Consider the following 24744-nt stretch of genomic DNA (forward strand, 5'->3'; position numbering starts at 1 on the left):
ACATTCTGTGGTTCAAGTCAATAGAAAACTACAACAGGCTAATTACATCAGGATAGAATGGCCATTGTTTTCATGAGTGAAGGCTTGAGTCATCACACCAGGCCACAACTTAAGTGTACAACCTAAAGTTAGAAAAAGAAAATTCATATCCAAAGTGCCCATTCCATACAAACAAAACCATCTAACAGGTACCAGTATATTACAGCATATTGAACAGTCTATGAACAAGAACCGAGACTTCTCTTTCTCCACCAACTGTGTTAGATGACCTCCTATAGGACAAAATGCATAGACAAAGGAGAGAAATTTATCTTTTCTATCTGGGGACAACTGTTTTAGTTAACACTCATGCTCTCTAGCCTTCCTGTGGTTGTTCTTTTGGGATTAGTCAGCCTCCATAATTTTGTGAACCAACTACTTGTAGTAGAAAGATGGGTAAATAAATAGATAATAAATAGACGATAGGGATTGAGATAATAGACAATAGAAAGGAGAGACAGATAAATGATTGACAGCTGGAGAGATATACTGTAGGTAGATGATAGGAAATTGGAGATCGGATAGGTAGATAGATGATGTTTCAATAGATAATAGATAAGATTAAAACAATATATAATACAGTCCATGTTGATCTGTCACCTTTCAAAAGTGACACATCTAAAGCTAATAATGGAAATTGTAATAAGGAAATGTGTTGGGTGTTTTATTGTTTTATACATATCATCATGCAAATTTATACACATTTAGATGTGTGTCAGAGAACCAATATCCTCAAGATACATGAAATACATGGAAATTATTATAAGAAATATGTTTCATTGTTTTGGCACATCATCATGACAAATTAATGTGAGTCAGAGAACCAATTTACTCAAGATACATGAAATTTCTGACAGTTGAATATGGCATAATATCGAACCATAAACCTTTTCAATAAGTAGAAAGAGTATACACTTATCTAATAATTAGTATGATACATAAACTAGTCATATATCCTTAACTATCACAGTCTGTGTCTATGTGTATGCAGTGTACTTTTGTCCAGGATTAGTTCTACAACCATATGACAAATGGGTTGTCATATGTCAGGAAATCTACATTGTCAATAGACAGGAATAAGTTATGAGTTTTCTTATATTCTTATGGGACTTCCCATGTGTATGTGGCCTGTTGTTGATGAAAATTTTTTTGTACCACTCATATTATATGCCTTGCTGGTCCTGATTTCTTGACTAAACCTAAGATTCCTGCCATACAGTATATGTATGTTTTCTCTATACATTCAATTAACACTAGCCTGTGTGCTGGTGTGAAGGGATGTTTCACATGCAATTAAAGTCCCAAGTCAATAGCTTTTTAGAATAAAGAGATTGTCCCAGGTGAGCCTGACCTAATTAAGTGATCCCCTAAGAGTGAGTGGGCTTTTCCTGGTGAAAGAAATTTAAGTTGGGGGGAGGGGGTTGACAGAATCTTCACTGCTCCTGACCTAAAAGAGAAGGTGACACAAAAAGGTACCATATGGATATTGAGAAGCTAAGAGCAATGCCATGCTCATATCTAGCAAATCAGAAGTCTTTGCCCACAGTCTGAAAAACCTGGAAAAATTAACGGGATTCTTTGTACAGTCTCTGAATAAGACTCATCTGTGTGGCAGACACTGAGAGGAACTTGTGGTCTACAGAACTGTACAATGATATGATGTTGTTTTAAGTTGCTTGTTGTGGATGATATCTCATGCAACAAGAGAAAAGTACTATAGAGATGCTATCTTATGTATCCTCAGATTCCTTTCTAGTGAGGATATTTCTGCCTGAGACTATCAAGGAGCTCTTGGAAGCTTAATTTTTCCCTCTGAATTTGTTCTTGGCAACAGAAGACTGGGTAACTTCAGCACACAGTTCTGGCTTGAATTTTCCAGATTTCTCTGAAACCCCTGGAGGCACTCAAGGTTCAGAAAGGGAAAGTGACTTTTTGCTCAACTATGGTACTTGCCCACCTTGAGAGTCTTTGCAGCAGATCCCAGGCTAATGATCCCAGATCCGGCTTGTAACTGCAAAGACTAATCTAATCCTAATGTGATTCTTCCATGAATAGATGGTATTTCTAATGAGAAATTATTAGAACACTTTTGAAACAATGTTTTCTATTTGTAGGCATTGATTTAGTTAAACATGCTAAGAGTATTAAAATTCCTCTAATTTGCGATACAGCCATCATTTATTTGGATATACTTCTCCTAAAAGTACCTCTTAGAGAATTTCTCTAAGATGAAAGTGAGAATGTATCTGAATAACTGCAGAAATACTGACCCCTTTAAAGTGCATAAACAGAAAGGGATTTATACAGAGTCCATAACAAACTGCAGATGACAGCTATGAAATGCTGATGTCTAAGGAATTAAAAGCCAGCGCATGCAAGTGTGGCCATACAATTGCAGGTACAGATGACACAATACAGGCTCTATACATCTACCATCGTTGACTCTCTGACTGGGAAGTAAAAGTTAAAGTTAAAAAGCCAAGATTTTCAAAGAATTTTCTAGTGATGATAATTTTAGCAATGGGAGCTTTAAAATACCGTGTTGCTATCAATTCTAATGGTTTTTAAAAAGGAGTTGAGAATCTTATAATTTTATTCATAAGATTATCTTAAACAAAGCTTACAAAACATTCTTGACATAGTGCATTTTTATAAATAAAGTTATGTAAAAATATTAAGAACTGTAATTAAGCATGATAACATTACACTAATGCTTGCAACCTTGGTGCTTTGGCAGAGTGTGAGCAGAATATCCAAGAATAGGAAAGCTGGAACCAAGTCAGTTAGAATTCTCAGAGAATTCTATCTCCCAGAGCATGCACATTGCACTAATAGAATGTAGAAACAGCTAGGCATTGTCTGTAAAAATAAATTTGGTTGTTTTATGGCAAATGGATGAACACCAAAATTTTAACACTTTTGAATGTCTCATGTTTTGACATTCATAGTCACTGGTCAGAAAAATATTGATCATTGATTTATGACAAAAACTTCCTTCAGAAAATCCCAGAATGAATAAATAGATAAGGAAATAAATATATTAGATAGATAGATAGATAGATAGATAGATAGATAGATAGATAGATAGACATATCCATATATGTGGGATATATTTATGCATGTATATTCATGCACACATATATACAAGTATGATATATGATTATACCCATACAATTTCTACTACTTAGCTATGTAAGATCCCTTGCATGCAGGCCAATAGCCTCTCAGACTGTTATCTGGACCAGATGTTTCTGAAGGAATTACACATATAATGTACCTAATTTTTGCACAACTACACAATAGGTAAATACTTCCTCCTCACCCCAGCTGGTGATAGTCTATGCCCTGAAGCTTAGAGATTTATAACCCTTGTAATTTTACCCTAAACCGAGTAATTGCAGATGCTACTCCATTGTATGATTTTAATTAGTGGTAAAAACTCGGTCGGGATGTTAAATGTCAAGATAATGAATTTCAACTTTGTAAGATACTTAGAATCCTTAGAAATTACTGGAATCACAGATTTTATTTATTTATGATTATCATCTTACTCTAAAATTATGTAGGGATTATTATAATGCAAAGTCATTCTTTTTCCAGAAATATCAAAATAAAACAAAAATAAATACATACACTTCCATTTCGAAGAAAGATACCTTTAAGTATATCAAGTGTTACTGATTTTTACACAATTTTCATAAAATAATTTAATGCATAAAATGCAATATCGTTCAAAAAATAAAATTATAATGAAATTTGTTTTGCTTTCCTCTCAACAGTCTTTTTTTTTCTTTGGGGGGTGGGGGGTGTCATTGTTTTCTTGACTCTTAGCCTGCCATGTTTCTCAGGGTAGCTTTGAAGTTGCAATCTCACTGTTCTTGTGTCACAAGTGGTAGGACTGTAGGCGTGCTGCCCTGTGCCTCAACTAGAAGATTTTTGATCCATGTTGAGAACGTCTAGTTTCATCACTGGCCATTCCATTAGAAATTGCAAAACTGGAGGAGGATTGGGTTTTAACAAGTTTTCATTTAATCAGACTTTCTTCAAATACCACCAGTTTATTTTTATGGGACAGCAGAATATGTAAAAATGTCCATGGTAGTATTAAAAAGATTTTCAAGCATCTTCCATAGTCAGCTTAGGTCTGAAGGATCATTCCATTCACAGGCATGTATTTTAATCAGTATGTATTTCCTCTCATTTTCATGGTTTCTCTTTGTTAAAAAATGCAGGGACTTTCTCATCATTTTTATATTCTCATCATAAGGACACACAGCATAGTACAGAAAAGTCACCAAAGGACTGTAGCAGTGATCATACAAAGACACATGGAGTCCAAGTGCTCACCTCCGTCTCCTCTTGGGTTTGTCAAACTTGGCATTAAAGTTAACAAGCTATGAACAGCAATTAGTGAAGCCCTGGATATAAGCATAGGGAGATTCAGTGGCTCAGTCTCCTCTGCCGGTGAGCTCCTCATTTACCTTCCAGGAAAGCATGGCCCATTCCTGGAATTCACTCACTGAGCTATCCAATAAACAAAGAGTATATGACTGAAAAGTAAGCAAGTAAGAAAATAACTTGTAGTTGACTTCTCTGAGGAAATATAGCATTAAAACCTAGCTTCTGTTCTGAAATTAATAACATTTATTCCTAGATACCACAACAGTTAAAAATAAATATTAGGAGTTCAATGTGCTATAATCTAACAACTGGGTGAGAAAGACCTGGACATCAGAGCACACAACTTTAATTAGAACCCTCAGAAGGAGAAATGGCTTTCAAGTTTGAGGTCAACTTAGGAGAAAAAAATTGACATCCCATCTCAAAAAAATAAAAATTAATAAATAGAACAGAGAATTCAGTTTCAGCACATCTTCTCGTATAGAACATGGGACTTGTGTGCATTTAATATATGTTATAAGAATGCTTGGGACATGGGATTAATTTGAGAAAATTAAGTTTACATAAAAATAATGTGGAATTGGTATTCTATTATCAAGATATAAAAAGTAAAAGATATTAAAAACATTAAATGATAATATATAATAACTATGGTGAATTTATGAGAGCAGAGTAAATTCTTTTTTTTATTGGATATTTTATTTACATTTCAGATGCCATCCCCTTTCCCCAGTTCCCTTCCCTAGAAAACCCCTATCCCATGCCTCCTTTTCCTTTTTGCTTTTATGCAGTTTTTTAAGAGTAAATTCTTTATATTTAGCAAAGCAGCTTATAAAGCCTGATTTGAAACTTTATCATTCATCACTTTGACAACTTAGCTTTGAGAGGGAAACATCACTGTACAGACTCTGCTTTAATGTCTAAGGAAAATAAAAGCACAAGAGGACAAAGTTTAGGATGCACATTTTATCACCTTACCAAGTAGCACTTTAATCAACATTATGACAAAAATGGACCACTTGAACTTTCCATTAATCCTTGGTTGTTTACCTGTGCATTTCCACCCAGCCATTCCATCTTCCTAACTCCAATGCCAGACTGTGAGAGCAGATTTTATTATTATAAGAGATGATAGCAGTAACATAGAAACACAAAAGGTCCACTCTTCTTGTCGGACCTTACTGCGTCCTCATACTAATTTCATTGAAACAAAGGATAACTTTTCTCCCATCCATGGAAGAGAATGGAATGTGAGAATGTAATTAATGATGACTTTATTTTGGGTAAGCAGATGTTTGAGTTATCCAAAATTAAAACAACTTCTTCTAGCTTTAAAACATAGATAAATCTGTATTAGATTAACACTAAAAGGTCATAATCTCTATGAATACAAAAAATCCTCACTGGAATTTAAAATACATTTATGATAGTTTTCAGAAAAGCAGAAAAGGAATGCTTTAACATGATCAGAGACGGGTCAAAAATCAGTCATAAGAAGATACTGAGTCAATTTTGCGTTATTTTTGTATGTATTTTTGTTTACAACTGACTGGGTGGAGCTAGGTAATCTCCCAGGGGGCCAGTCCATGGACAAGATGGAATCTCCTTTTCTCAGCAGTCATGAATTGTCTGTATCTCTTCATCTAGAGGTGGGGCCCTTGAGATTGCTCCCATCTGTATTGTCATGTTAACTCGTGTCATTGTGCAGGTCGTTTAGGCAATCACACTGTTGTGGTTTCATGGGTACAACTTCCCTGTCATAAATAGAACAGTCTTGCAACAAACTCTGTGGTCTTCCAACTATTATCATATTTCTGCACCCACCTCACTATGTCACCGAGCTTTGGTATAGGGGTTATATAGTAGATTAATCAACTGGGGTTGGGTACCACATGCTCTGCTGTTTTCTTCATTTCAATCACTTTTAGATTCTTTAATAATCGCCAACTCCAGTAAAAAGATCCTTTGATTAATAGAGACTTATTAATGAATAGAAAAAAGTTGTTATGGTCTTTTATTAAGGAAGAGACACTAAGTACAATACTCTTCAGTTCTTCCATAATATGAGGCAATAAGAATGATATATATCTACAAATACATTTATAAAACATGTTTATATATGATGTATTTAACAGAGTACAGTGAAGTTTGTGTGTTTACATGTACTTGCATCTTCCTGTGTGTGTCAGAGTTGTGTGTTTATATATACATGTATGTACACATATATGTGGAGGCCAAAAGACACCATCATCTGATGTTTCTCAGGTGCTGTCCTCTTTGGTTTTATTGGTTTCTTTCTTTTGGTTCTTTTTGCTTTTCTTTAGTTTTCAAGAATGTTATTTCTATTAAAATAATTTTTATTTAGTTTTAGTTCTTAGGTTAAATTCTTACTAACTCATTTGTGATTTTTCCTAACTTACAGTTTTGAAGAATTATTTATATGCTCAGAAAATTATTTAATCTTTTAAAAGATATTAACTATCAAGTCTTTTGTACTTGACAGAATTGGAAATTCATTGTAATACAATAAACATATATTTAATGATGACAGAATAACACAGATTGTAAATCCTGTCAAATCCTGTCAGTTTACCTTAAAATAAAACAAATGAAATCCTCAAAAGGTTAATATATTTATTTCAAAGGAAGGATGATTATTAATCTGTTGCCATTATTAATAAAAAATTAGTTAGGCAGGCATATCATAGGCCATATTATATTAGAATTTTGGGGCCTATTGTGATTGATATCCCTCAAGTCACTTCACAAAATATTAGAAACTACATACTATGTGCAAAATAAGAAAAAAAGATCTTCAGATACTTAAAATTATTTATTAACAAGGTGCAAAGACTTTGGTGCGTCCACATGTCATTGGGTTGTTAGCTCTATGTGCTTTATATATGCACTGAGCAGTATACTTTATTCAGAATCTTATTAAACATGTATCTCTATAACTTGACACAATAACTCAGACATCACCACATTAGTTGTTTTTAACTGTGACTTTTATAAGCTACTAGAGACATAGAAGCTTAAAACATGAATTTATCCCATGGCTCTCTAGGTCAGAATATACACACGGGCCTCCCAAGTTAAAAGTCAAGCAATGTCAAGGTTCTTCACACACATAAGCTCAAGAAAGCCTGACTCTTGGATCACCTAGATAGGTAGAATTGAGATTCTATAGTCACTGGAACTAGTTGTCTGTTTTCTTTCCAGCTTAGTGTTGAGGACCATTTATACTGTCTAGACTAAAGTCTGCCTGCATCCTTTGGCTTATAGTTCCTTCTTCCATCCTCAAAGCCATGAGCTAGGGAATAGTTGGTTGTCCATGGCTCTCACCTGTCTCACACCTCAAATTTCCACTGCTTGTTCTTCCACACATCTTTATCATTTTTAGCCAAAAAAAGACCATCCACTTTCTAGAATTTGTGTAGTTCAATAGTACCAAACAACTCAAACTATTCTGTGACTGTGAATACAGCCTGCAGAAACAGCCACATGTTGTCCCATACATCCCCATATTCATAGGTGTTAGAATTCCTGAGATTCTAACAGTTGTAGTCAAAACTGCTAAATATGTATCTTCTGGGGATCACTGGAAAGCAGGTGCCCAGAGAACAGATAAAATGTTTGAGACACACAACATAGAACACATGAGTATGAGGACTAGAATCAAGCTCAGGAGTCTATTTGTAGGATGTCCCAGATATCAGCATCTGATGACATATGATGGATTTCCACTTGAGTGCTATCCTTTCAAGCCAGCCATCGCTCTAAGACCACTGAAAGTTACAAGTCGGATGATGCCGAGCAGTTCTGGAATTGATGGTGCATTTTTCTGCCTGAGGATTGGCTGTTTCTTCCGTTCATGGAAAAACCAAAAGTAACTTTTATAAGAAAGTGGAAAAGGTATGCCGTTGGCTGAGTATGACTGAGGAATGGAACGACTCTTGCTGAGGTGGGACTAAAGGAAGAATGGATCCTAGAAACTAGGTGGCCCTGCTACTCTCTCAAGAAGAGGAGAAAGCTCACCCTGGAGCAACTGCCATTGAAAAGACTTTTTTGTCAGATCACCCAAATATGCAGCAAATGATTTCTGTGCGCCAAAATATTTTGGATGAGGTCACTTGAATGCTGCTTTTCATTTGCGATTTGCAATTTCCACTTGCCCAGAGGATTTAAATATGTGTCTGTGATTATAAAAGACACTCTGTAATTTAAAAAAAAATAAAATAAAATAAAGGATCACCTCCACTCGTTTCACAGGAACTCCCCGACTCTTTTTTTAGAATGTTAATCTCTGGATTGTGGGGACAGAGCTTAGTGAAGTGCATGTATGCAGCAAAGCAGGTGGTTTAGATTCCTGCTTCTGTTCCAAGAAAAATCTGCACGTACACTGGGGTGCAGCACAGAGAGATTATACAGTGAAATGCTTCCACAAACTAGAGTTTAAAGATCCGGAAACCTTATTATTTTTCTCAGTCAAAATGTAAATAGATAAATTCCTATTTTTTTTAGGTTGTAAACATGAATCATGAAGGCTTCTTTAAACAGCTCAAAAACGTATCTCACACAAAAATGCCAGTCCTGTGTAATCCTCTGAAAATCCCACTCATTTGAGAACACTTGGCTGAGGTGGACACTTTGAAAACCAAGTGATTCTTGTTCAGCACACCTGTCTCCTTTGTAGAGACACATGTGTGCTCAAGAGGGCATGAGGATTACATGATTTCACTCATCTGTTAACTAAAATGATGCTCACCTAGTCTACTACACATCACATGTAAAGGCAAAAATTTAATATGGCAAAATCAGTTCAAAGAGGTGAGAAATTAATACAAAGTTAATAACTATAATAAAACAGAAGAGGCAGTGTAGAGAAGTACCTGATACAAGATTGAAGCGCTCACTGTTCTATGTCTGTTGCCTCTTTTGTTGGAAGAGTTTAAGTGTGGTGATGGGATGGTGGGATTGTGGAGGAATAGCCGGGAAGGGGGATATCATTTGAAATGTAAACACATAAAATATTTAATAAAAAATAAAATGTAAATAATAATAATAATAAAATAAAGATACAAATATTTTTTGAGAAAAAGAGTTGAAGTGTTTACTTTGTGTACACATATGTGTACATATGTATGGGTAAATGTGCTTATTTTTATGTGTATATGCTGAGATTAATATCAGGCATCTTCTCAATCACTCAAGCATTCATTCTCTCTCTCTCTCTCTCTCACTCTCTCTTTCTCTCTCTCTCTCTCTCTCTCTCTCTCTCTCTCTCTCTCTCTCTCTCTCTCTCTGTCAGTATCTTACTGATCCCAGTCATTCTGTATGTGCCTTTCCACTGCTGGCATTACAAGACATAAGGCTTTTGTTTTGTGTTTTTCCATGAGTGAAAGTTCAAATTCATAGAACTTAACTGAGGGTTGTCTGCTTGCATGAGAAGCACTTATGGGCTAAGCTACCCCTTGGCATGTTTATGGACTTTACCATAGACATGTACAGCATTTACTCTACATTCATTAAGAATTACTTTTCCTAATGTCATCCCCGTTGGGTCCTCGGAGCCTCTTGCTTTCCTGATGTCTGGGACTTTCTGTTGGCTGTCCCCAGCTCACCATCTCACATTGCCACACACCTTTGTTCAGTTTCCTGACCCACTGTACATCTCCCCCATCTCCTCCCATACCTGATTCTGCCCACTTTTTCCCTCTCCCCCTCTTCTCTTCCTTTCAAGTCTGTAATACCCAAAAAAGAGGTTAGTCACGGTCCACGACTGAGGGATGGAACCACCCACTCACTCTTCTCAAAATTTTAACCCTGTCTAAAGGAAACACAGGGACAAAGAGTGGAGCAGAGACTGAAGCAACTGCTCCACCTAGGCATCCATCTCATATGCAGTCACTATTGCTGATGCAAAGAAGTGCTTGATGACAGGAGCCTGGTATGGATGTCTCCTTAGAGCCTTACTAATACAGATGCGGAAGTTTGCAGCCAACTGTAGGACTGAGCATGGGGATCCCAATGGAGGAGTTAGAGGAAGGACTGAGGGAGCTCAAAGGGGTTTGCAACTCCATAGGAAGAACAACAGTATCAACCAACCAGACAACCACAGAGCTCCCAGGGACCAACCAAAGAATATACATGGAGGAACTCATGGCTTCAGCTTCATATATAGCAGAGATTAGCCTTATCTGGAATCAATGGAAGGGGAGGCCCTTGGTCCTGTGAAGGCTGGAAGCCCCAGCATAGGGGAATGCTAGGGTGGTAAGGCAGGAGTGGGTGGGTGGGTGGGGGAGCATCCTCATAGGAGAAGGAGTTAGAAGATGTAGGATAGGAGGTTTTCAGAGGGGAAATCGAGAAAGGGGATAACATTTAAAATATAAATTAAAAAATAAGTTTTCCCCCTTTTTTCTTAGAAATAAAAAGTATAATCTCAAAAAAATTACTTCTCAATCAGAAATATCTTCTAAATGCAAAAATGTTTTATTGTGTCCCAGCCTATGGAGAGGACAGCTTGCTGTGTTTTTTGTTTGTTTGTTTGTTTGTTTGTTTGTTTTTCTGTTCAATACTTCTCTTCAGTTTTTTTTCAGAAAACTAAAAACAAGATCCTATCATCATAGTTCTATGTATAAGGAGGTGAATTCATATGCCATGAATTTACCATTACTTACATTTCCTCGCCTCATTGAGGTTGCCAGTCTTTTTTTCCATCTGAAGTGTCGAGTTGACACAGAACTATAAAGTGTCTCTGTGACTCAAACCTCTCAGATAAAGTTAAGATTTGCAGCCACACACTCTCTCTCTGTCATGATTATTTAATTATATCTGACCAGGAACAAAAGCAAGGCAGCCGTGTAGCCTCCAACCCAGGGTCCTCCTTCCACTGTGGGATGTTCATGAGACAGCTGCATCTTATTCTGGGAACAAAAAATTAGGTTAAAAGTACTCTGGGTTTAGTTCTTTCCTACATTCATTTCCAAATGTCAATATGGAGAAGAAGAAAGCCTGAAAAGCATAAAGGTTTGGAATTTGGCAGGGTTTGGAAAGATGGCATGTGAAGGAGGAAGGTTGGTGGTTATGAGATCATAGAAGATTGAGCACTAATTCTTGAGGAGTATTCCACGTGGGAAAGGGGAAATAGATGTATAACTGTTAGATAATCAATAAAAATATTATATTGAAAAACCAGAAAAGGTAAATGTCTGTGGCCTCTGGTGTAGCCTGTAGTAGTGCCGAGGCCCCTGCTGTCCTGAGGGCCTCGTTGGGGTCTGAGGTCTGTACTGCCACTGGAGACTATGGTGGGGCCCATGGTTTGTGCTGAGGCCAGAAACCATGTAGTCCATGATCTGCTGTGCTGTTGACCGTAAAGAGCAAGGCTGCTTCGTTTTCAGTGGTATTGATGACTGCAGATGCACATAATTGAGAATGAGAGACATAGAAGGCTTCTGTGACAATCTCTCCCTCCCCAATATAATGGCCCCCTCCCCAAAATAAACAATCTGGACAGGAAGCCAATGAAGAAAACTCTGAAAACATTGCAATGGGGACACTGAAGTATAGCACCACGTCACAGTTGAAGGCTTCTGAGGTGCAGGACTCAGTTTGATTTAAGGGGCTGGCCACTCTGAGTTTGACCTTGATCCAATGAGTATGTAGGCAACACAAATTGGACTTGGTATTTTTTCTTCTTTTTTTAGGGAAAGGCATCAAGGGGTGGGGGTGGATATGGGATGACCAGAAAGTAAATGAGATCAGGACACATATGAAATTTTCAAGTAATCAATAAAAATATTGTGTTGGGGTGAAGTAAGAAACTGAACAAGCACAAACCTGAAAGAAGCAAGACATAGTGGAAAACAGCTATAACTTTGGTAACTCATTACGTTAGCATCAGCTTTGGCTCCCTTTGCTGTCCTGCATAGCTATTATAATAGAATCAGTCCAGTGCATTTCATCCTGGGGAATTTTATCTTGCAGATATGTATTCATGGAGTTGCTTGGGGTTTGTTTTACCGTGTGTTAAAGTTATATGCATTCTGCCCACTTAATCATATAAGGAGACTGCAAATACTGATCAAATAGCCTATCCACAACAAACTATTGCATCATAATTCATTCCAGTCCCTACAAGTCTTTATTTTTTTGGTTTGTTTTATTTTTTGTTTGTTTGTTTGCTTGCTTGCTTAATTTCATTTTATTTTTTGCTTATTTAGTTTACATTCTGCTCACTGCCACCCTCCCAGTTACCTCCTCCCACAATCCTTCCCCCATCACCCCTTTTCATCTCTGAGTGGATGTCCCCCACCCCAGTATCCCTCCTACCCTGGCACTTCAAGTCTCTGCACTGCAAGGTGCTTCCTCTCCTAATGAGATGAGACCAGGTGGCCCAGCTAGAAGAACATATCTCAAGTACAGGCAATAGTTTGGGGGATATCCCAGCTCCAGTTCTTCAGGAACTCAAACAGTGGATAGAGCTTAAAGACTCTTATGGAAGAATAAGAGTAAGAATTGCAGGCATGAAGGGGAGAGGAACTCCACAGAAAGACCAACAGAGTCAACTAATCTGGATCTTTGGGGCTCTCGGAGTCTGAACCACCAACCAAAAAATAACCATAGGCTGGACGTAGGCCTCCCTGCTCATATGTACCAGATGTGCAGCTTGGATTCATGTTTCCTTAAATCATAAGTCAGCCCTTCTCCATGTGCTGAATTATGTAGAAGTCATCATTTTCCTCTCCCCATTCTCTGGTTAGTACTCCGTTTTAAAGGTCATAGGTCATTGCCCCAGGGCATGTCCTGCACCATTTCCTCCAACCACTATGCCATGCAAAGCAGTAGACCCATCACATTTAATTAGCCAATCTGAAGATTACCTGCAAAAATTAAAATTCAGCTTGGCAAAATAAAGTCCATCCTGGACTCTCATAATAGAAGTTGCAGAAGAAAAAACTGAGCAGAACCTCTAGCCTGCCTTCTATGAAATACACTTAACCAAATGATACATGGCTATAAGAGACATCTGAGTACTACTGGTGCTATCTTAGCATGTCTGACAGATCTCTGCCAAATTATTGATTCATTCTGAGAATACTTTAAAATTTTCACCACTTTTTTTATTATTATGAAATTTGTTATTGTTTTTTTTCAGATTCTCTAATATTTTTTTCTATAAAGTCAGATTTCATACTTGTTTCTACAGATTTTTTTCTTTTTTTATATTTTATTTACATTTCAGATGCCATTCCCTTTTCCCATTTCCCCTCCCTAGAAAACCCCTATCCCATGCCCCCTTTTCCTTTTTGCTTTTATACATTTTTTTAAATGTTAGTCAAAGACTTTATAAGTTTGGCAATGCTCAATCAGAAGTGTAACCCAATACCCAACCTAGATATATAAACTATCTTTGACTGGTGGAGACACGTGAACATCTGCCTACATGCCCCCCCTTTTCTCTCTTTCTCTCTCTCATCACCTAGCTTCACCCTTCCTGTTAAAAGGACACACTTGCAGAATAGTCGACTGATTATATCTGCCTAGACAGAGTAATCAGCCCTTAATAATTCTGCATCACTAAGGTCTGTCAGATGATTCTGGGCCAAAAGGCTGAAGATTTGATGCTCCAACGTTTGGTAGTATAGGGGCTTTCTAGGTGTTCAGCAGTCTCTATAAATTGGCTAAATTTTAGAAGCTATTCTTAGTGCTTCCCATAATTTCAGTTAATTCAGTCATTCTGGATTTCTGATGGGGTTGAAGACCTATAATCTCATAGCCAATCTTGGCTATTTACTTTGAGAAAAAAGATCTGAGTGGATGGTTTTCAGCTGACATTCATTCTAAATCCAAGAAAAAACCCAGGTTCAAAACTAAGTGTTTTAGTTAGGAGAGATGACAGAAGTTCTGGTTAGTCAACAAAATGATGGACTGGGTATTAGGACTATCTTGTACCTCACTGGTACTATTAGGAATAATTATGCTCTAATTGCATTTTGAGACTTCACTACTTTTAAGGGAGCATTGTTGACATTATTGATTGGTTGTCCCTGTCTTTCTTAGTATTTGCCCCTATCAAAAAGGAAAAGAAAATTCCTTGAAATAGTGGTCCCTCACACACAAACCTAACTATAGTTACAATAGACCTTGAATGTGAGATCTATATTGTACCTTCATTGTGAAGAATGCTGGTGCAGTAATTCAAGATCTAGAGAAGATTTGGAAAGGGACAGAAAGCACCTATTTTAGACTTTGAAGTCCATTACATCTCTTCAGTTTCACTGCAACTGTAGATGTGAAATAGGTCATGTGCAATATGTAGGTATAAGTAAATGAACTTGGACACTGGTGTGCAAGTGAACCACACTTAAGAAGAAGCAGGAGTGGTATAGATTTGACTGCAAGCTATGGTTTACCGATTCTTTTTCCTCCACCCTGGGATTAAGTTCATTTAAACAGTAGACACAACTCAAGATAAGAGATGCTTCTGGTGTTTTTGGATCCTACTTTATACTTGAGATTCATGCCAAGGATTGAGGGGTGACTGAACAAAACTAGATAGAGAAATGTGTGGGTTCTCCTTTCCGAATGAGGAGGATCGTTGAATTAACAGCATCAGTAAAGACTATATGAATATATGAATGGGGGACGCTTATCAGACTGTGAACATCTTGCTTTTGGCATCTGTTTTGTGCTCTATGTTCCCTGAAAAGCCAGGAAGAAATGCCTAAATTTAAAAGAACCTTTCCCAAAGACTATCTAGTGGTGTTTTTCTTTGTTTTACCTTTTTGTAATTTTGGAGGATATTCAAAAGTAAGATCATTCAAACCATCAGCTTAGACTCAAGAAAGCTGTAATTTAGATCTGAGACTGGGAACAAACTAAGGACAAGAAAGGGTGTTGAATACAAGCTATATCAGACACTCATTTGTATTTGGTATTATTCATGTATGTTCTAAGACAAGAAATTGACCTTGCTGTCCTCCAGTTCCATACCATAAATGTAAGAAGATTGGTTTTTTGTTTGTTTGGGTTTTGCTGTCATCATTTTATTCCTGAAGGGATTACATCATGTGTTAAGCTAGCCTGAAGGTAGAAATAACAGTGGCTATGTGATATACCACTTTGTGGTTATGTGTGACATCTAATTGGAGTGTGTCATTTTCTAAGAAAGGAAATTTATTTTTAATCTGTCACAATATGAACATGGACACGACACTGAAAATTCTTTCAATTAAGCCTTGCCCACCAATATACCAAGAGATCAGGTTATCAAACCTCATCAATAACACATGGCAAAAAAAGGAAATTACATCTTTAAATTTTGTCAGCAATTTCTGCACACACATCCACGTCCTTAACCTTTCTCCTTTTAGATGAACTCCTCTCTAGTTTGTAATGGGGGTACAAGGTCTGCTCTTACAGTGCATTTATGTGGTGCACAGTTTCTCTATGATAGAGTTAGTTATAATTTCTTAACTCTTTTTTGCTGATGACCTTTTAAAGCAGCATAATTAGAATAAGTTGTGGTTATTGTATCAGAATGTGCATCCCATGGGCCAACAAGGCAGCACATTAATTCTCTGCATCACCCACTCAGTGTGCAGTGCCATCAGCACAAAGATATTATTCTTTGTAATTACATAAAGAAAGGGTCTATTTAGTGTTAAGTGACCTTTCCATGACTGATCAGCCTTTGCCACCAGTGAAGTAGAAACGTACATCATTAAAATGTGCGTAAACAGGAAACCCTTCTAAATCTTAAACTATCCTAAGCACGACTTTCTCTAAAAGAGGAAATGGCTGTTGGGCCCTTCACTAAAGAATGACATATTCAGAACAACATTTTTAATATAGAGACATATTGAGGTATAATTGGAATAATTATAAAATTGGAATAATGCGTGAGCATACTTTACAGAAAAAAGGATGCATGTCTCTGTTTCATAATTTTAAGTCACACCACGGAAAAACATTCTTAAGAACAAGAATACTTGGATTAAAATTTAAAGTTTAGTTAGCAATAACAAATACATTAGCAAAATTAATACTGCCATGATCAGCTACTATTTCAAAACTGTTGCTGAGATGTCGCACACTTTATGTATAATTTAAGTCATGTACTTTAATTTGGAGTATTCCTTTGGGAATACGGTTAGATGACACTGCTTTCCTCTTGCTGTTCATGTTTGTTTCCTGTTCGTTTCTGCAATCAGCTAGTTGGAATACCTAAAGCAATGATTCTGTATGGGTCACCGCCTCCACAACCCACTTAGGGGTCAAATAACCCCTTCCTAAGGGCCACCTAAGACCATCTGAAAACACAAATATTTAATTTGTGATTCATAACACTAATGAATAGTTATAGAGTAGCAATGAAATGATTTTATGGTTGTGGGTCTCCACAATATGAGGAGCTATATATTAAAGGGTTGCAACTTTAGGAAGGCCGAAACCCCCTGCTCTGAAGGAATCTATAGTATAAAAGAAAATTTGGTCAAGTAGAAATGTAATGCCTAATTTCAGCTGGGTGCATGGTTCAGCTGCTTATGTCTAGCATGCAGGAAAGGCCAAGTTGACTCCACAGCATTGCGCAAAACTGGCCCTGATGCTCCACAACTGTAATCCCAGCACTCGGGAGTTAGAGATCAGAAGCTGCACTTCGTTCTTCACTCCATAGTGAGTGCAAAGCCAGCTTGGAATACATGAGACTGTCTCACAGCAAACACATAGAAAAGAGGCGTTCTTATAAACGTTTTTATGTTCGTATAGAGGGAAATATTCCTTTCTTTTTGAACACATATCCATGTTAATTGAGTGCTTTTGAGTATTTATTAGATGTCTCCATTTCCAGACTAAGGTTCCCTGTTGAGAACATGTGCAGAGTTCTTTATGTGAACTATATTTGAAAATCCACTTAAAAGCTGATCCTTTCCTCAAAGTTTGCTCATCGCTTTGCCCAGAACTGGTCTATCATGGAACGACTCTGTATGGCTATATATTCTGCCTTCAATATATAGCCCGCCCTAATGTTAAGGACATCTGTGTGAATGGCTCAAAGTCCTTGTCTGATGGAAAGCTCTTACTCTGAAACTCTGTATTTTTCCGTGTGGTATTTATAATCCCTGGTCAGACACATATAGTGAAAAGAAATGTAAAAAAAAGGAACAGATATAATTAATGTGAAACAGTCACAAATTTCAAGTCACATATCAGTTGCAAGAGGCACTGTGATAATGACCATTAGATATGTTTAATAAATCTTCCACAACCTAACCTAGTTGGGAAGCTAGGATGAGGAGTTCCTTTCTATGTACTGGAGTAGCATAGTTATAGAACCCCTGACCTTGAAGTCTAACAGGGAGAAGTCTGCCTGGCCAGCTCTTAGTATAAGCTTCACCCAGCAGTGTCTCTTCCAGGCTCTGAATATACTTGCCCACTAAGTGTTTTGTTGTATTTTTTAAATTAATGAGTCAATACAGAGCATTTTGTCAAAAACCATCATGTGCAGACTTTGAAGCATACGACAACCTTGATGCAGAGGGCTGATTTGTTCACTTACAAATCAAGAATGTTCTTTTAAGACTAATTATCACAGAACTCATGTTGGACAAGAGACTGGTTTCCATGGCAGCACAGACAAGGAAGTTGGTCCTGGGAGAGTTAAAACAGTTATTTACTCCTCTGAGGCTTCGGGGTATCGACACATATCACTCTTACAAGCTTGCTCCTCTGGAACACTGGGGAGAACTCTTGCTTTCTGTAGTAATTGGCATATAGATTTTAAGGGGGTAGCTATGCAGTAATACCTTTGTGCACACAGTAGGTGATGCATCTAATAGAGTCTGTACAGTCCCCCTCTGCTATACTGTTGGAGAATTGGCATATATTTTGAACGTTTTTTTGTTCCCTGTGCATGTGCATCCAGAGTGCTATAGCTGTAGTCTAATGCATATTCATCAAAAAGAGCATGTCTGAGGTGAGTATCCATAGTGAGCAGGAGATCCAGTCCTCAGACTCATTTACTCAGAAGCCTATATCTGCACATCCTCTGAAATCAGTCTTAGTCATCATGTTTGCTTTAATGACATCAAACTGTCACTGTAAGACTGGGGTGATGGCTCAGTCAATAAAAGGCTTGCATAAAGACTTGAGTTCAATACCCCAAAACCCAGTGTCACTGTAACCCCAGTTCTGGAGAGAAGGAGACAGGCAGATCCCTTGGGGCTTGCTGGCCACCCAGCCTGCCTTACTTGGTGACCCTCGGGCCTATAAGAACTATAAAACAAAGAAGGTCAATGATGCCTGAGAAACATATCTGAAATTGTTCTCTGAACTCTTCATCCATGTACACACACATGCATGTGCATATGCACCCAAATGCACACTTATGAACACATGCATATGCACCCAAACCCCCAAACTCCATTTACACAAAGCTTTCCTGTATGCAAATCACCAACCTAATGGTTTGGAGAACCATGCAGATGCATATTAGGTGGTCCACAACTGATGCTGTTTAGTCACTTTTCTATTGCTCTGACAATCACCAAAAGAGCTTAAGGAAGGAAAGACTATTTTCGGCTCCCAGATTCAGAAGTTTTGATCCATATTTAGCCTGTTTCTATTGTTTCTAGACTGTAGTGAAGCAGAACACCATGATGGTAATACATGGAGAGGAAAGGGGCTTACCACATATCAGCCAGAAAACAGCAACAAATGCCTGAGATAACACACATTTAGGAAGCCCATGTCCCATGACCTGCCTCCTCCACCTAGGCCTCAACTAGCTCCACCTGCTGGAGACCAAGTCTTCAACACATGGGCCTTAGGAAGTTGTCCATATCAAAACTAGAACAGACTATGTAGTGCCTGGGCTTCTGTGGGGCCACAACTCTTGAAAGTTCAGGACTTGAAACTCAGCCTGAGTTACAACTCTATCCATCAGTAGGGAGGAGTGGGGGAGGAATATATATATATGTGTGTGTGTGTGTGTGTGTGTGTGTGTGTGTGTGTGTGTGTGAGAGAGAGAGAGAGAGAGAGAGAGAGAGAGAGAGAGAGAGAGAGAGAGAGAGAGAGAGTCTTATTCACAAGTTATATAACAATAACCTAAAAACCTTATAGGGGCCAAGAAAACATTTCCCTTGATTCTCAAATCTGCTCAAGTGTATTCCAGTCCTTGTGACAGAGTGCCTGTGATCCCAGTTCAACTGTACATCACCTACACTGCTTTGCACTTCTGTCCTTCTCATCCTGTCCTGGAGTCCCTGGTGAGTGCTATCATACCATAATCTTTTTTAATCCCTAGATTAGCCACAGAGCTGGGACCATAGAATCAACTTAGTAAAGGTTTATAGAACAAGCAGATGAATGAACAAATAGATAAGAGAAAAGCTAGTAAGCATGATAGAGTAACATTTGTCAACAAATACTAGAGATACAGCCTCCGTGTTCTGGTGTTTTCTGGGGGGAGACAATTCTTTTCAGACTTGGAATGGTGTGGTCTACGTGCACATAGCAGTTACTTCCATTAGAGTGCCTGGGAAAAGTAAGGAGCAGTCGAAAGCAAACTTAATAACCAAGAGTCAAATGACAGATGCATCATCAGGAAAGATAAGAAGAGACAGTAGCAGATAATTAATAATTACATCTGGACAGGAGATTTTGAATTAGAAGTGGGTCAGGGTATGACAACTCTGTTAGAGTACATACTGATAGAACCCGGCTCCTCTGTCCACAGAGCCAGATCTATATTAAGCATCAATGAGGACATGGATGGCACATGACAATATGATGCATTCAATAAAATCGTTTAAGGCAACCTTGTAGGCTTTCTATATGTATGCTTACAGTGCAAGTGTTTTAATCATAGCCATTTTCTAGTTTAAATCATGTGTTTCTTTTTATAATCTCCTGAATGTCAATCCATCTTTAAAGTACATTTTTTTTTCAGGAATTGCTTTCTCCAGGGTGAGTGTCACTGGTTTGACTTTTATTGGCACTTATGGTACAATTTCACTGCTGCAGTCAACCATAATCTTGAGTTCTAGAGTCTTCTGATTGGAAAGCCAATGATCTAGGTCTTACCAGTGAATATGTCACTTCTAATCAAAGCATGGGTTATACAACAGTGTAGATAAATACAAGACAGCAGATTATTTATACCCAACAAGCTCATTGTGACTTATGAAACACGACTTCTTAGGTGCCAAAGTTCTCTTTCCCTTCAGCAGCCTACTTTATCTGTGGCAACAAACTGTGAGTGGCAGATTACAGGGCAAATGTGGACTGAGCAGAAGGGAGCTTAGTGATTTGTCTTCATTGTTGGACGCCATTAGATCCATGCTAATGGACAATGCTGCAAAGCTTGCTCATACGGTGGTGCATTGCACACAGGGGTATGTGATCTACTGCCATATGTCCTGATCAAAGGTCAGGTACTCCACTTAAAAGCTGTGTGGTGTTGCGCAAGATTTTAGTGCATCGGTTGCTCTGGTCATAGAAATACTCAAAACTTTATTCTGTAATGTGGCCATTTATGATGTTCATGGCTCTATGACACAAATTTGGACAGGATGTAAGAGGAATGGATTCCCTCTGTATCTCAATTCTAGACCATCAGCTAGATGGTGTCTAAAAATTTAGACATTGGGTTCTGGACCTATCTCTAGATATCATATTCACTGACCTTTGTGTCAGGATGCTTCATTGACCCACTGATATATGGTCTCCCTCTGTACTCTAGATCTCTTACAACATGGTAGTCACTGAAAGGCCAAATGCCCTGAACGAGAAGGCCAGACAGAAGTTGTACACTATCTATGAACTAGCTGAAAAGTCACAGCATTGTGTTTCTACCATATTTAACTGGTTGGATAAACCACACATATATTAACCAATCATGGAAGGAACAAATAGACAACCTGTATATGAAATGACAACATTTTTTTAAAACTCATCTTTGACTGAAAATATTGCTGAAGCCATTTTCCAGAGCTACAAATTTGCCCATCTAGTGTTTCATTGTTTTGACTTATCCTTTCTGTAAAGTGAGAAGAATAACATCGCAGACAGTTGCTCAGAGAAAAAAATCCAGGAATCACAGTCTTGTTAAGATACTTCATCTTTCTAGTAGGCACTAGAAAGGTAGATGCTACACTAGGTTTCCTTCATCCTATTTGACCTCTTATTTTCTTATTATATCATACATCCAGTTTTTTTAGAATAACTTATTTTATTTTATTTTATTTTATTAGAATAAAATTTGAGTGTGATGGGTAGGATCTTCTGTCATTAACGTAACTGCTAAACTCTTTTTTATTGTATGTGGAATTCATGAATCAATGCTTATGTTCAGCTCAATCGAGCTTTATGTATAACTATCTCCAGGAGAAATGTCTTTCATAGTTGGTCCAGAAGGTGCACAGTTGTCCTACCGGCATGCCTATACCCACTTATCCTATGGGAAAGGAATGAAAAAATAGATATAGAGAGAAAATTTAAACTGAAAATGAAGATAAAGTCCAATATAAAATCACAGTTTAAAGAGTAAGGAAAATTCAGTGAAAAACAAAATAAGACTGTTTAGATAATTTGGTGTCTTGATTTGTCTTTACTGGATTTCTGTGGATGGAGGAGAAAAATGTTTTTCTGTAGAAATACTTTAAGTACCACAGAACTAGCATGTAATAACAAAAGCTCCTTATAACAAAAGCTATATATAACTTCGACAGTTTTGAAAAACCCAAAGCTCTAAATAACAACACCTAAATCCAGGCAATGCATGTATCCCTGAAAAACTCTGAAGTTTAAAACTTTAGTGTGCATTATGCTTTTGTAGTGAATAGTTCATTTGCACATATAGAGTGTAAAATAGTGTAAGTGAATCTTTACCATTATAGTAGCTTGTAGTATCACAAAGGCTGTCACATGGGTGTTGGCAAATAATATATGTGATTCTAATATGAAAAATATAAGTGGTATTATGATCATTCTTCATTTATTTACTATACATTTATTCCCCCTAATTATTCATTTGTTCATCCTTCCATTCATTCATTTCTTCATCTGCCTATCCATTTATTTATGTATCCATTCATCTATCAATTAATTCACCCATTCATTTGATCGGTTATCCACTGATTTTTAACCTATGGATTCTTTCATTTGTTCATTCATCTGTTTATCATGAACCTACTTACATCAACTATTCTACATCTATTGGATGAACAAGTTAATAGTCTCAGCACTCATGAAACTTACAAAGTAGCCTCTACTCAGTTCCTCACTGATATATTTAATTTCCTAATATAATACTAGGGGAAGAAACTGTCATATCTCCTAATCATCAAAGACTAACAAATGATTTTAGATATCATATTATGCTAAATGTTTATTTATTAGATTACAAAAGCGATTAGCAGGCATTCATAAATCTCCTCTTTATAAGGACACACTCCCAATGTTAATCATTCCAATCATTCTTAATAATGGGAACCAAATAAATAACAAGTATAGTATTGAAATATACTATTTTGAATAAATTTAATATATATGTAAAACAAAAGTACAAAATACCTAGAATATAGCAGTCTAATTATATATTTGTGTAATTTGTTAATAAAAATTTTCCCACAACTTACCGCAAAATTCTTATGACATACTATCAAGTCTGAGTAACTCAATAAAATGTCTTGAATAAATAACTGAATGAGAAAATAAATGAATGAATGAATTAGTTAATGTTATAAATCAATGTGAACCCACAGAGTTTCACACCCAAGGATGTCCTCTGATCTACCCAAACATGCAGTCACATGCATGTAAATGAATGCGCACACACCCACACAAAATTGTAGAACTTCATATTCAGTGAATCAGGCTAGCAAATAAACAAAAAAGTCAAAGTGACTTTATCTTGACAGCAGTCTAACACTTATCAGGTTTTCAATCAAATAAACTGAGAGATCCTAATGAATGTTTAAGTATCAAAATGCCTGACAGCTATCATTTAAAAAGTGACTCTACCAAATGAAAATATTCACAAACTTTGTCCCAAGGAAATATAATTCTATGTAAATGTAGGTAGATTTAACAAGATGCAACATCCCAATATTTTGAATAATCACACCAGAATTAGGACAAGGGCACGTGAAATGGATCTCAGTTCATCATTTGGGCTTCCTGAAAAACACCCATGACAGTGTTTATCACTCCTGATCAATAGGGAGATCAAGACTCCATGAGAAATATGTCTGCTGGCCTTAATAAATCTTTAGGTGTATAAATACAGAAATATTTACACAGGCAATTTTCTGCTGAATTACATTTTCCTGTTCACATTCTCATACCATGTATGATTTCTAAGAGCAAAACCAAAGGTTTGATGGGCAAGGGCCTTCACACAGGAACGCTTTAATTACTTTACACTAGTTATTTTTATATCTAGGAGTTTAATCACCATGGTTAATCTCTTTATGGGTCTCAAAACATTTTCAGCCAGGTGAATTATATATTAGATCAAGTGTTGTTAATTCAGAATAGATTTACACCAAAGGAATGATTAGCTTAACATGTTTGAAAATATTAAATCTGTTAGTAAATTACAGTTTCTGAAACATCTAAGAGCAAATTTCTTTTAATAATTTTATTACCTTTTACTTATTTAGTGGTATGTATGGGTTTGTATGAATGTGTTTGTGCAGTGTGTGTATGTGTGTGTGTATGTGTACGCACGCTGTCCATGTGCAAGTCCCCATGCTGTACAGGTGTGGCTCCTCTAGAATCATGCATTTGTTTCTTGAAATAGGATCTGTCATTGGAGCTGGGGCTTCCTGCTCATTAGTCTAGTCTAACTGTTCAAAACCAAGCTTGACTTTTAACTTGGTCCTGAAGATGGGATGTCCTCCTTTTTGCATGGCAACCACTATAAACTGAGCAAACTGAGCTATTCCCACTCCTCTTCTCTGTTTTTTTTTTTTTTTTTAATGTTTTCTGAGTATCAACACCCAAATCCTATTGACAGAAGTGCTTTCTACCCATTTGAACATAGGGGGTATGGGAAAGGAAAACCCTGCGGGGAAGAAGGATGCTTCAGGGATGCAGAGTGGAGTCTCCTAGGACAGGTTGGTAACTGGACTGACAGGGAAGTCCAGAGGGTCAGACAAAGGCAGGAGCACTCAGAGAAATCACACATCACTGTTCAAAAACAAACAAACAAGCTGGGCGGTGGTGGCACACGCCTTTAATCCCAGCACTTGGGAGGCAGAGACAGGCGGATTTCTGAGTTCGAGGCCAGCCTGGTCT

The 24744-nt window shown here is 37.3% G+C and overlaps 1 protein-coding gene across 2 annotated transcripts in view; it reads left to right on the top strand.

The window, feature by feature from the left end:
* The window catches only part of Ccdc178 (coiled-coil domain containing 178), a 339248-nt gene that overhangs the window by 203266 nt on the left and 111238 nt on the right, over positions 1-24744 (top strand). The window lies entirely within an intron of this gene.

This window comes from Arvicanthis niloticus, chromosome 14, assembly GCF_011762505.2.
Source record: "Arvicanthis niloticus isolate mArvNil1 chromosome 14, mArvNil1.pat.X, whole genome shotgun sequence".
NCBI lineage: Eukaryota > Metazoa > Chordata > Mammalia > Rodentia > Muridae > Arvicanthis > Arvicanthis niloticus.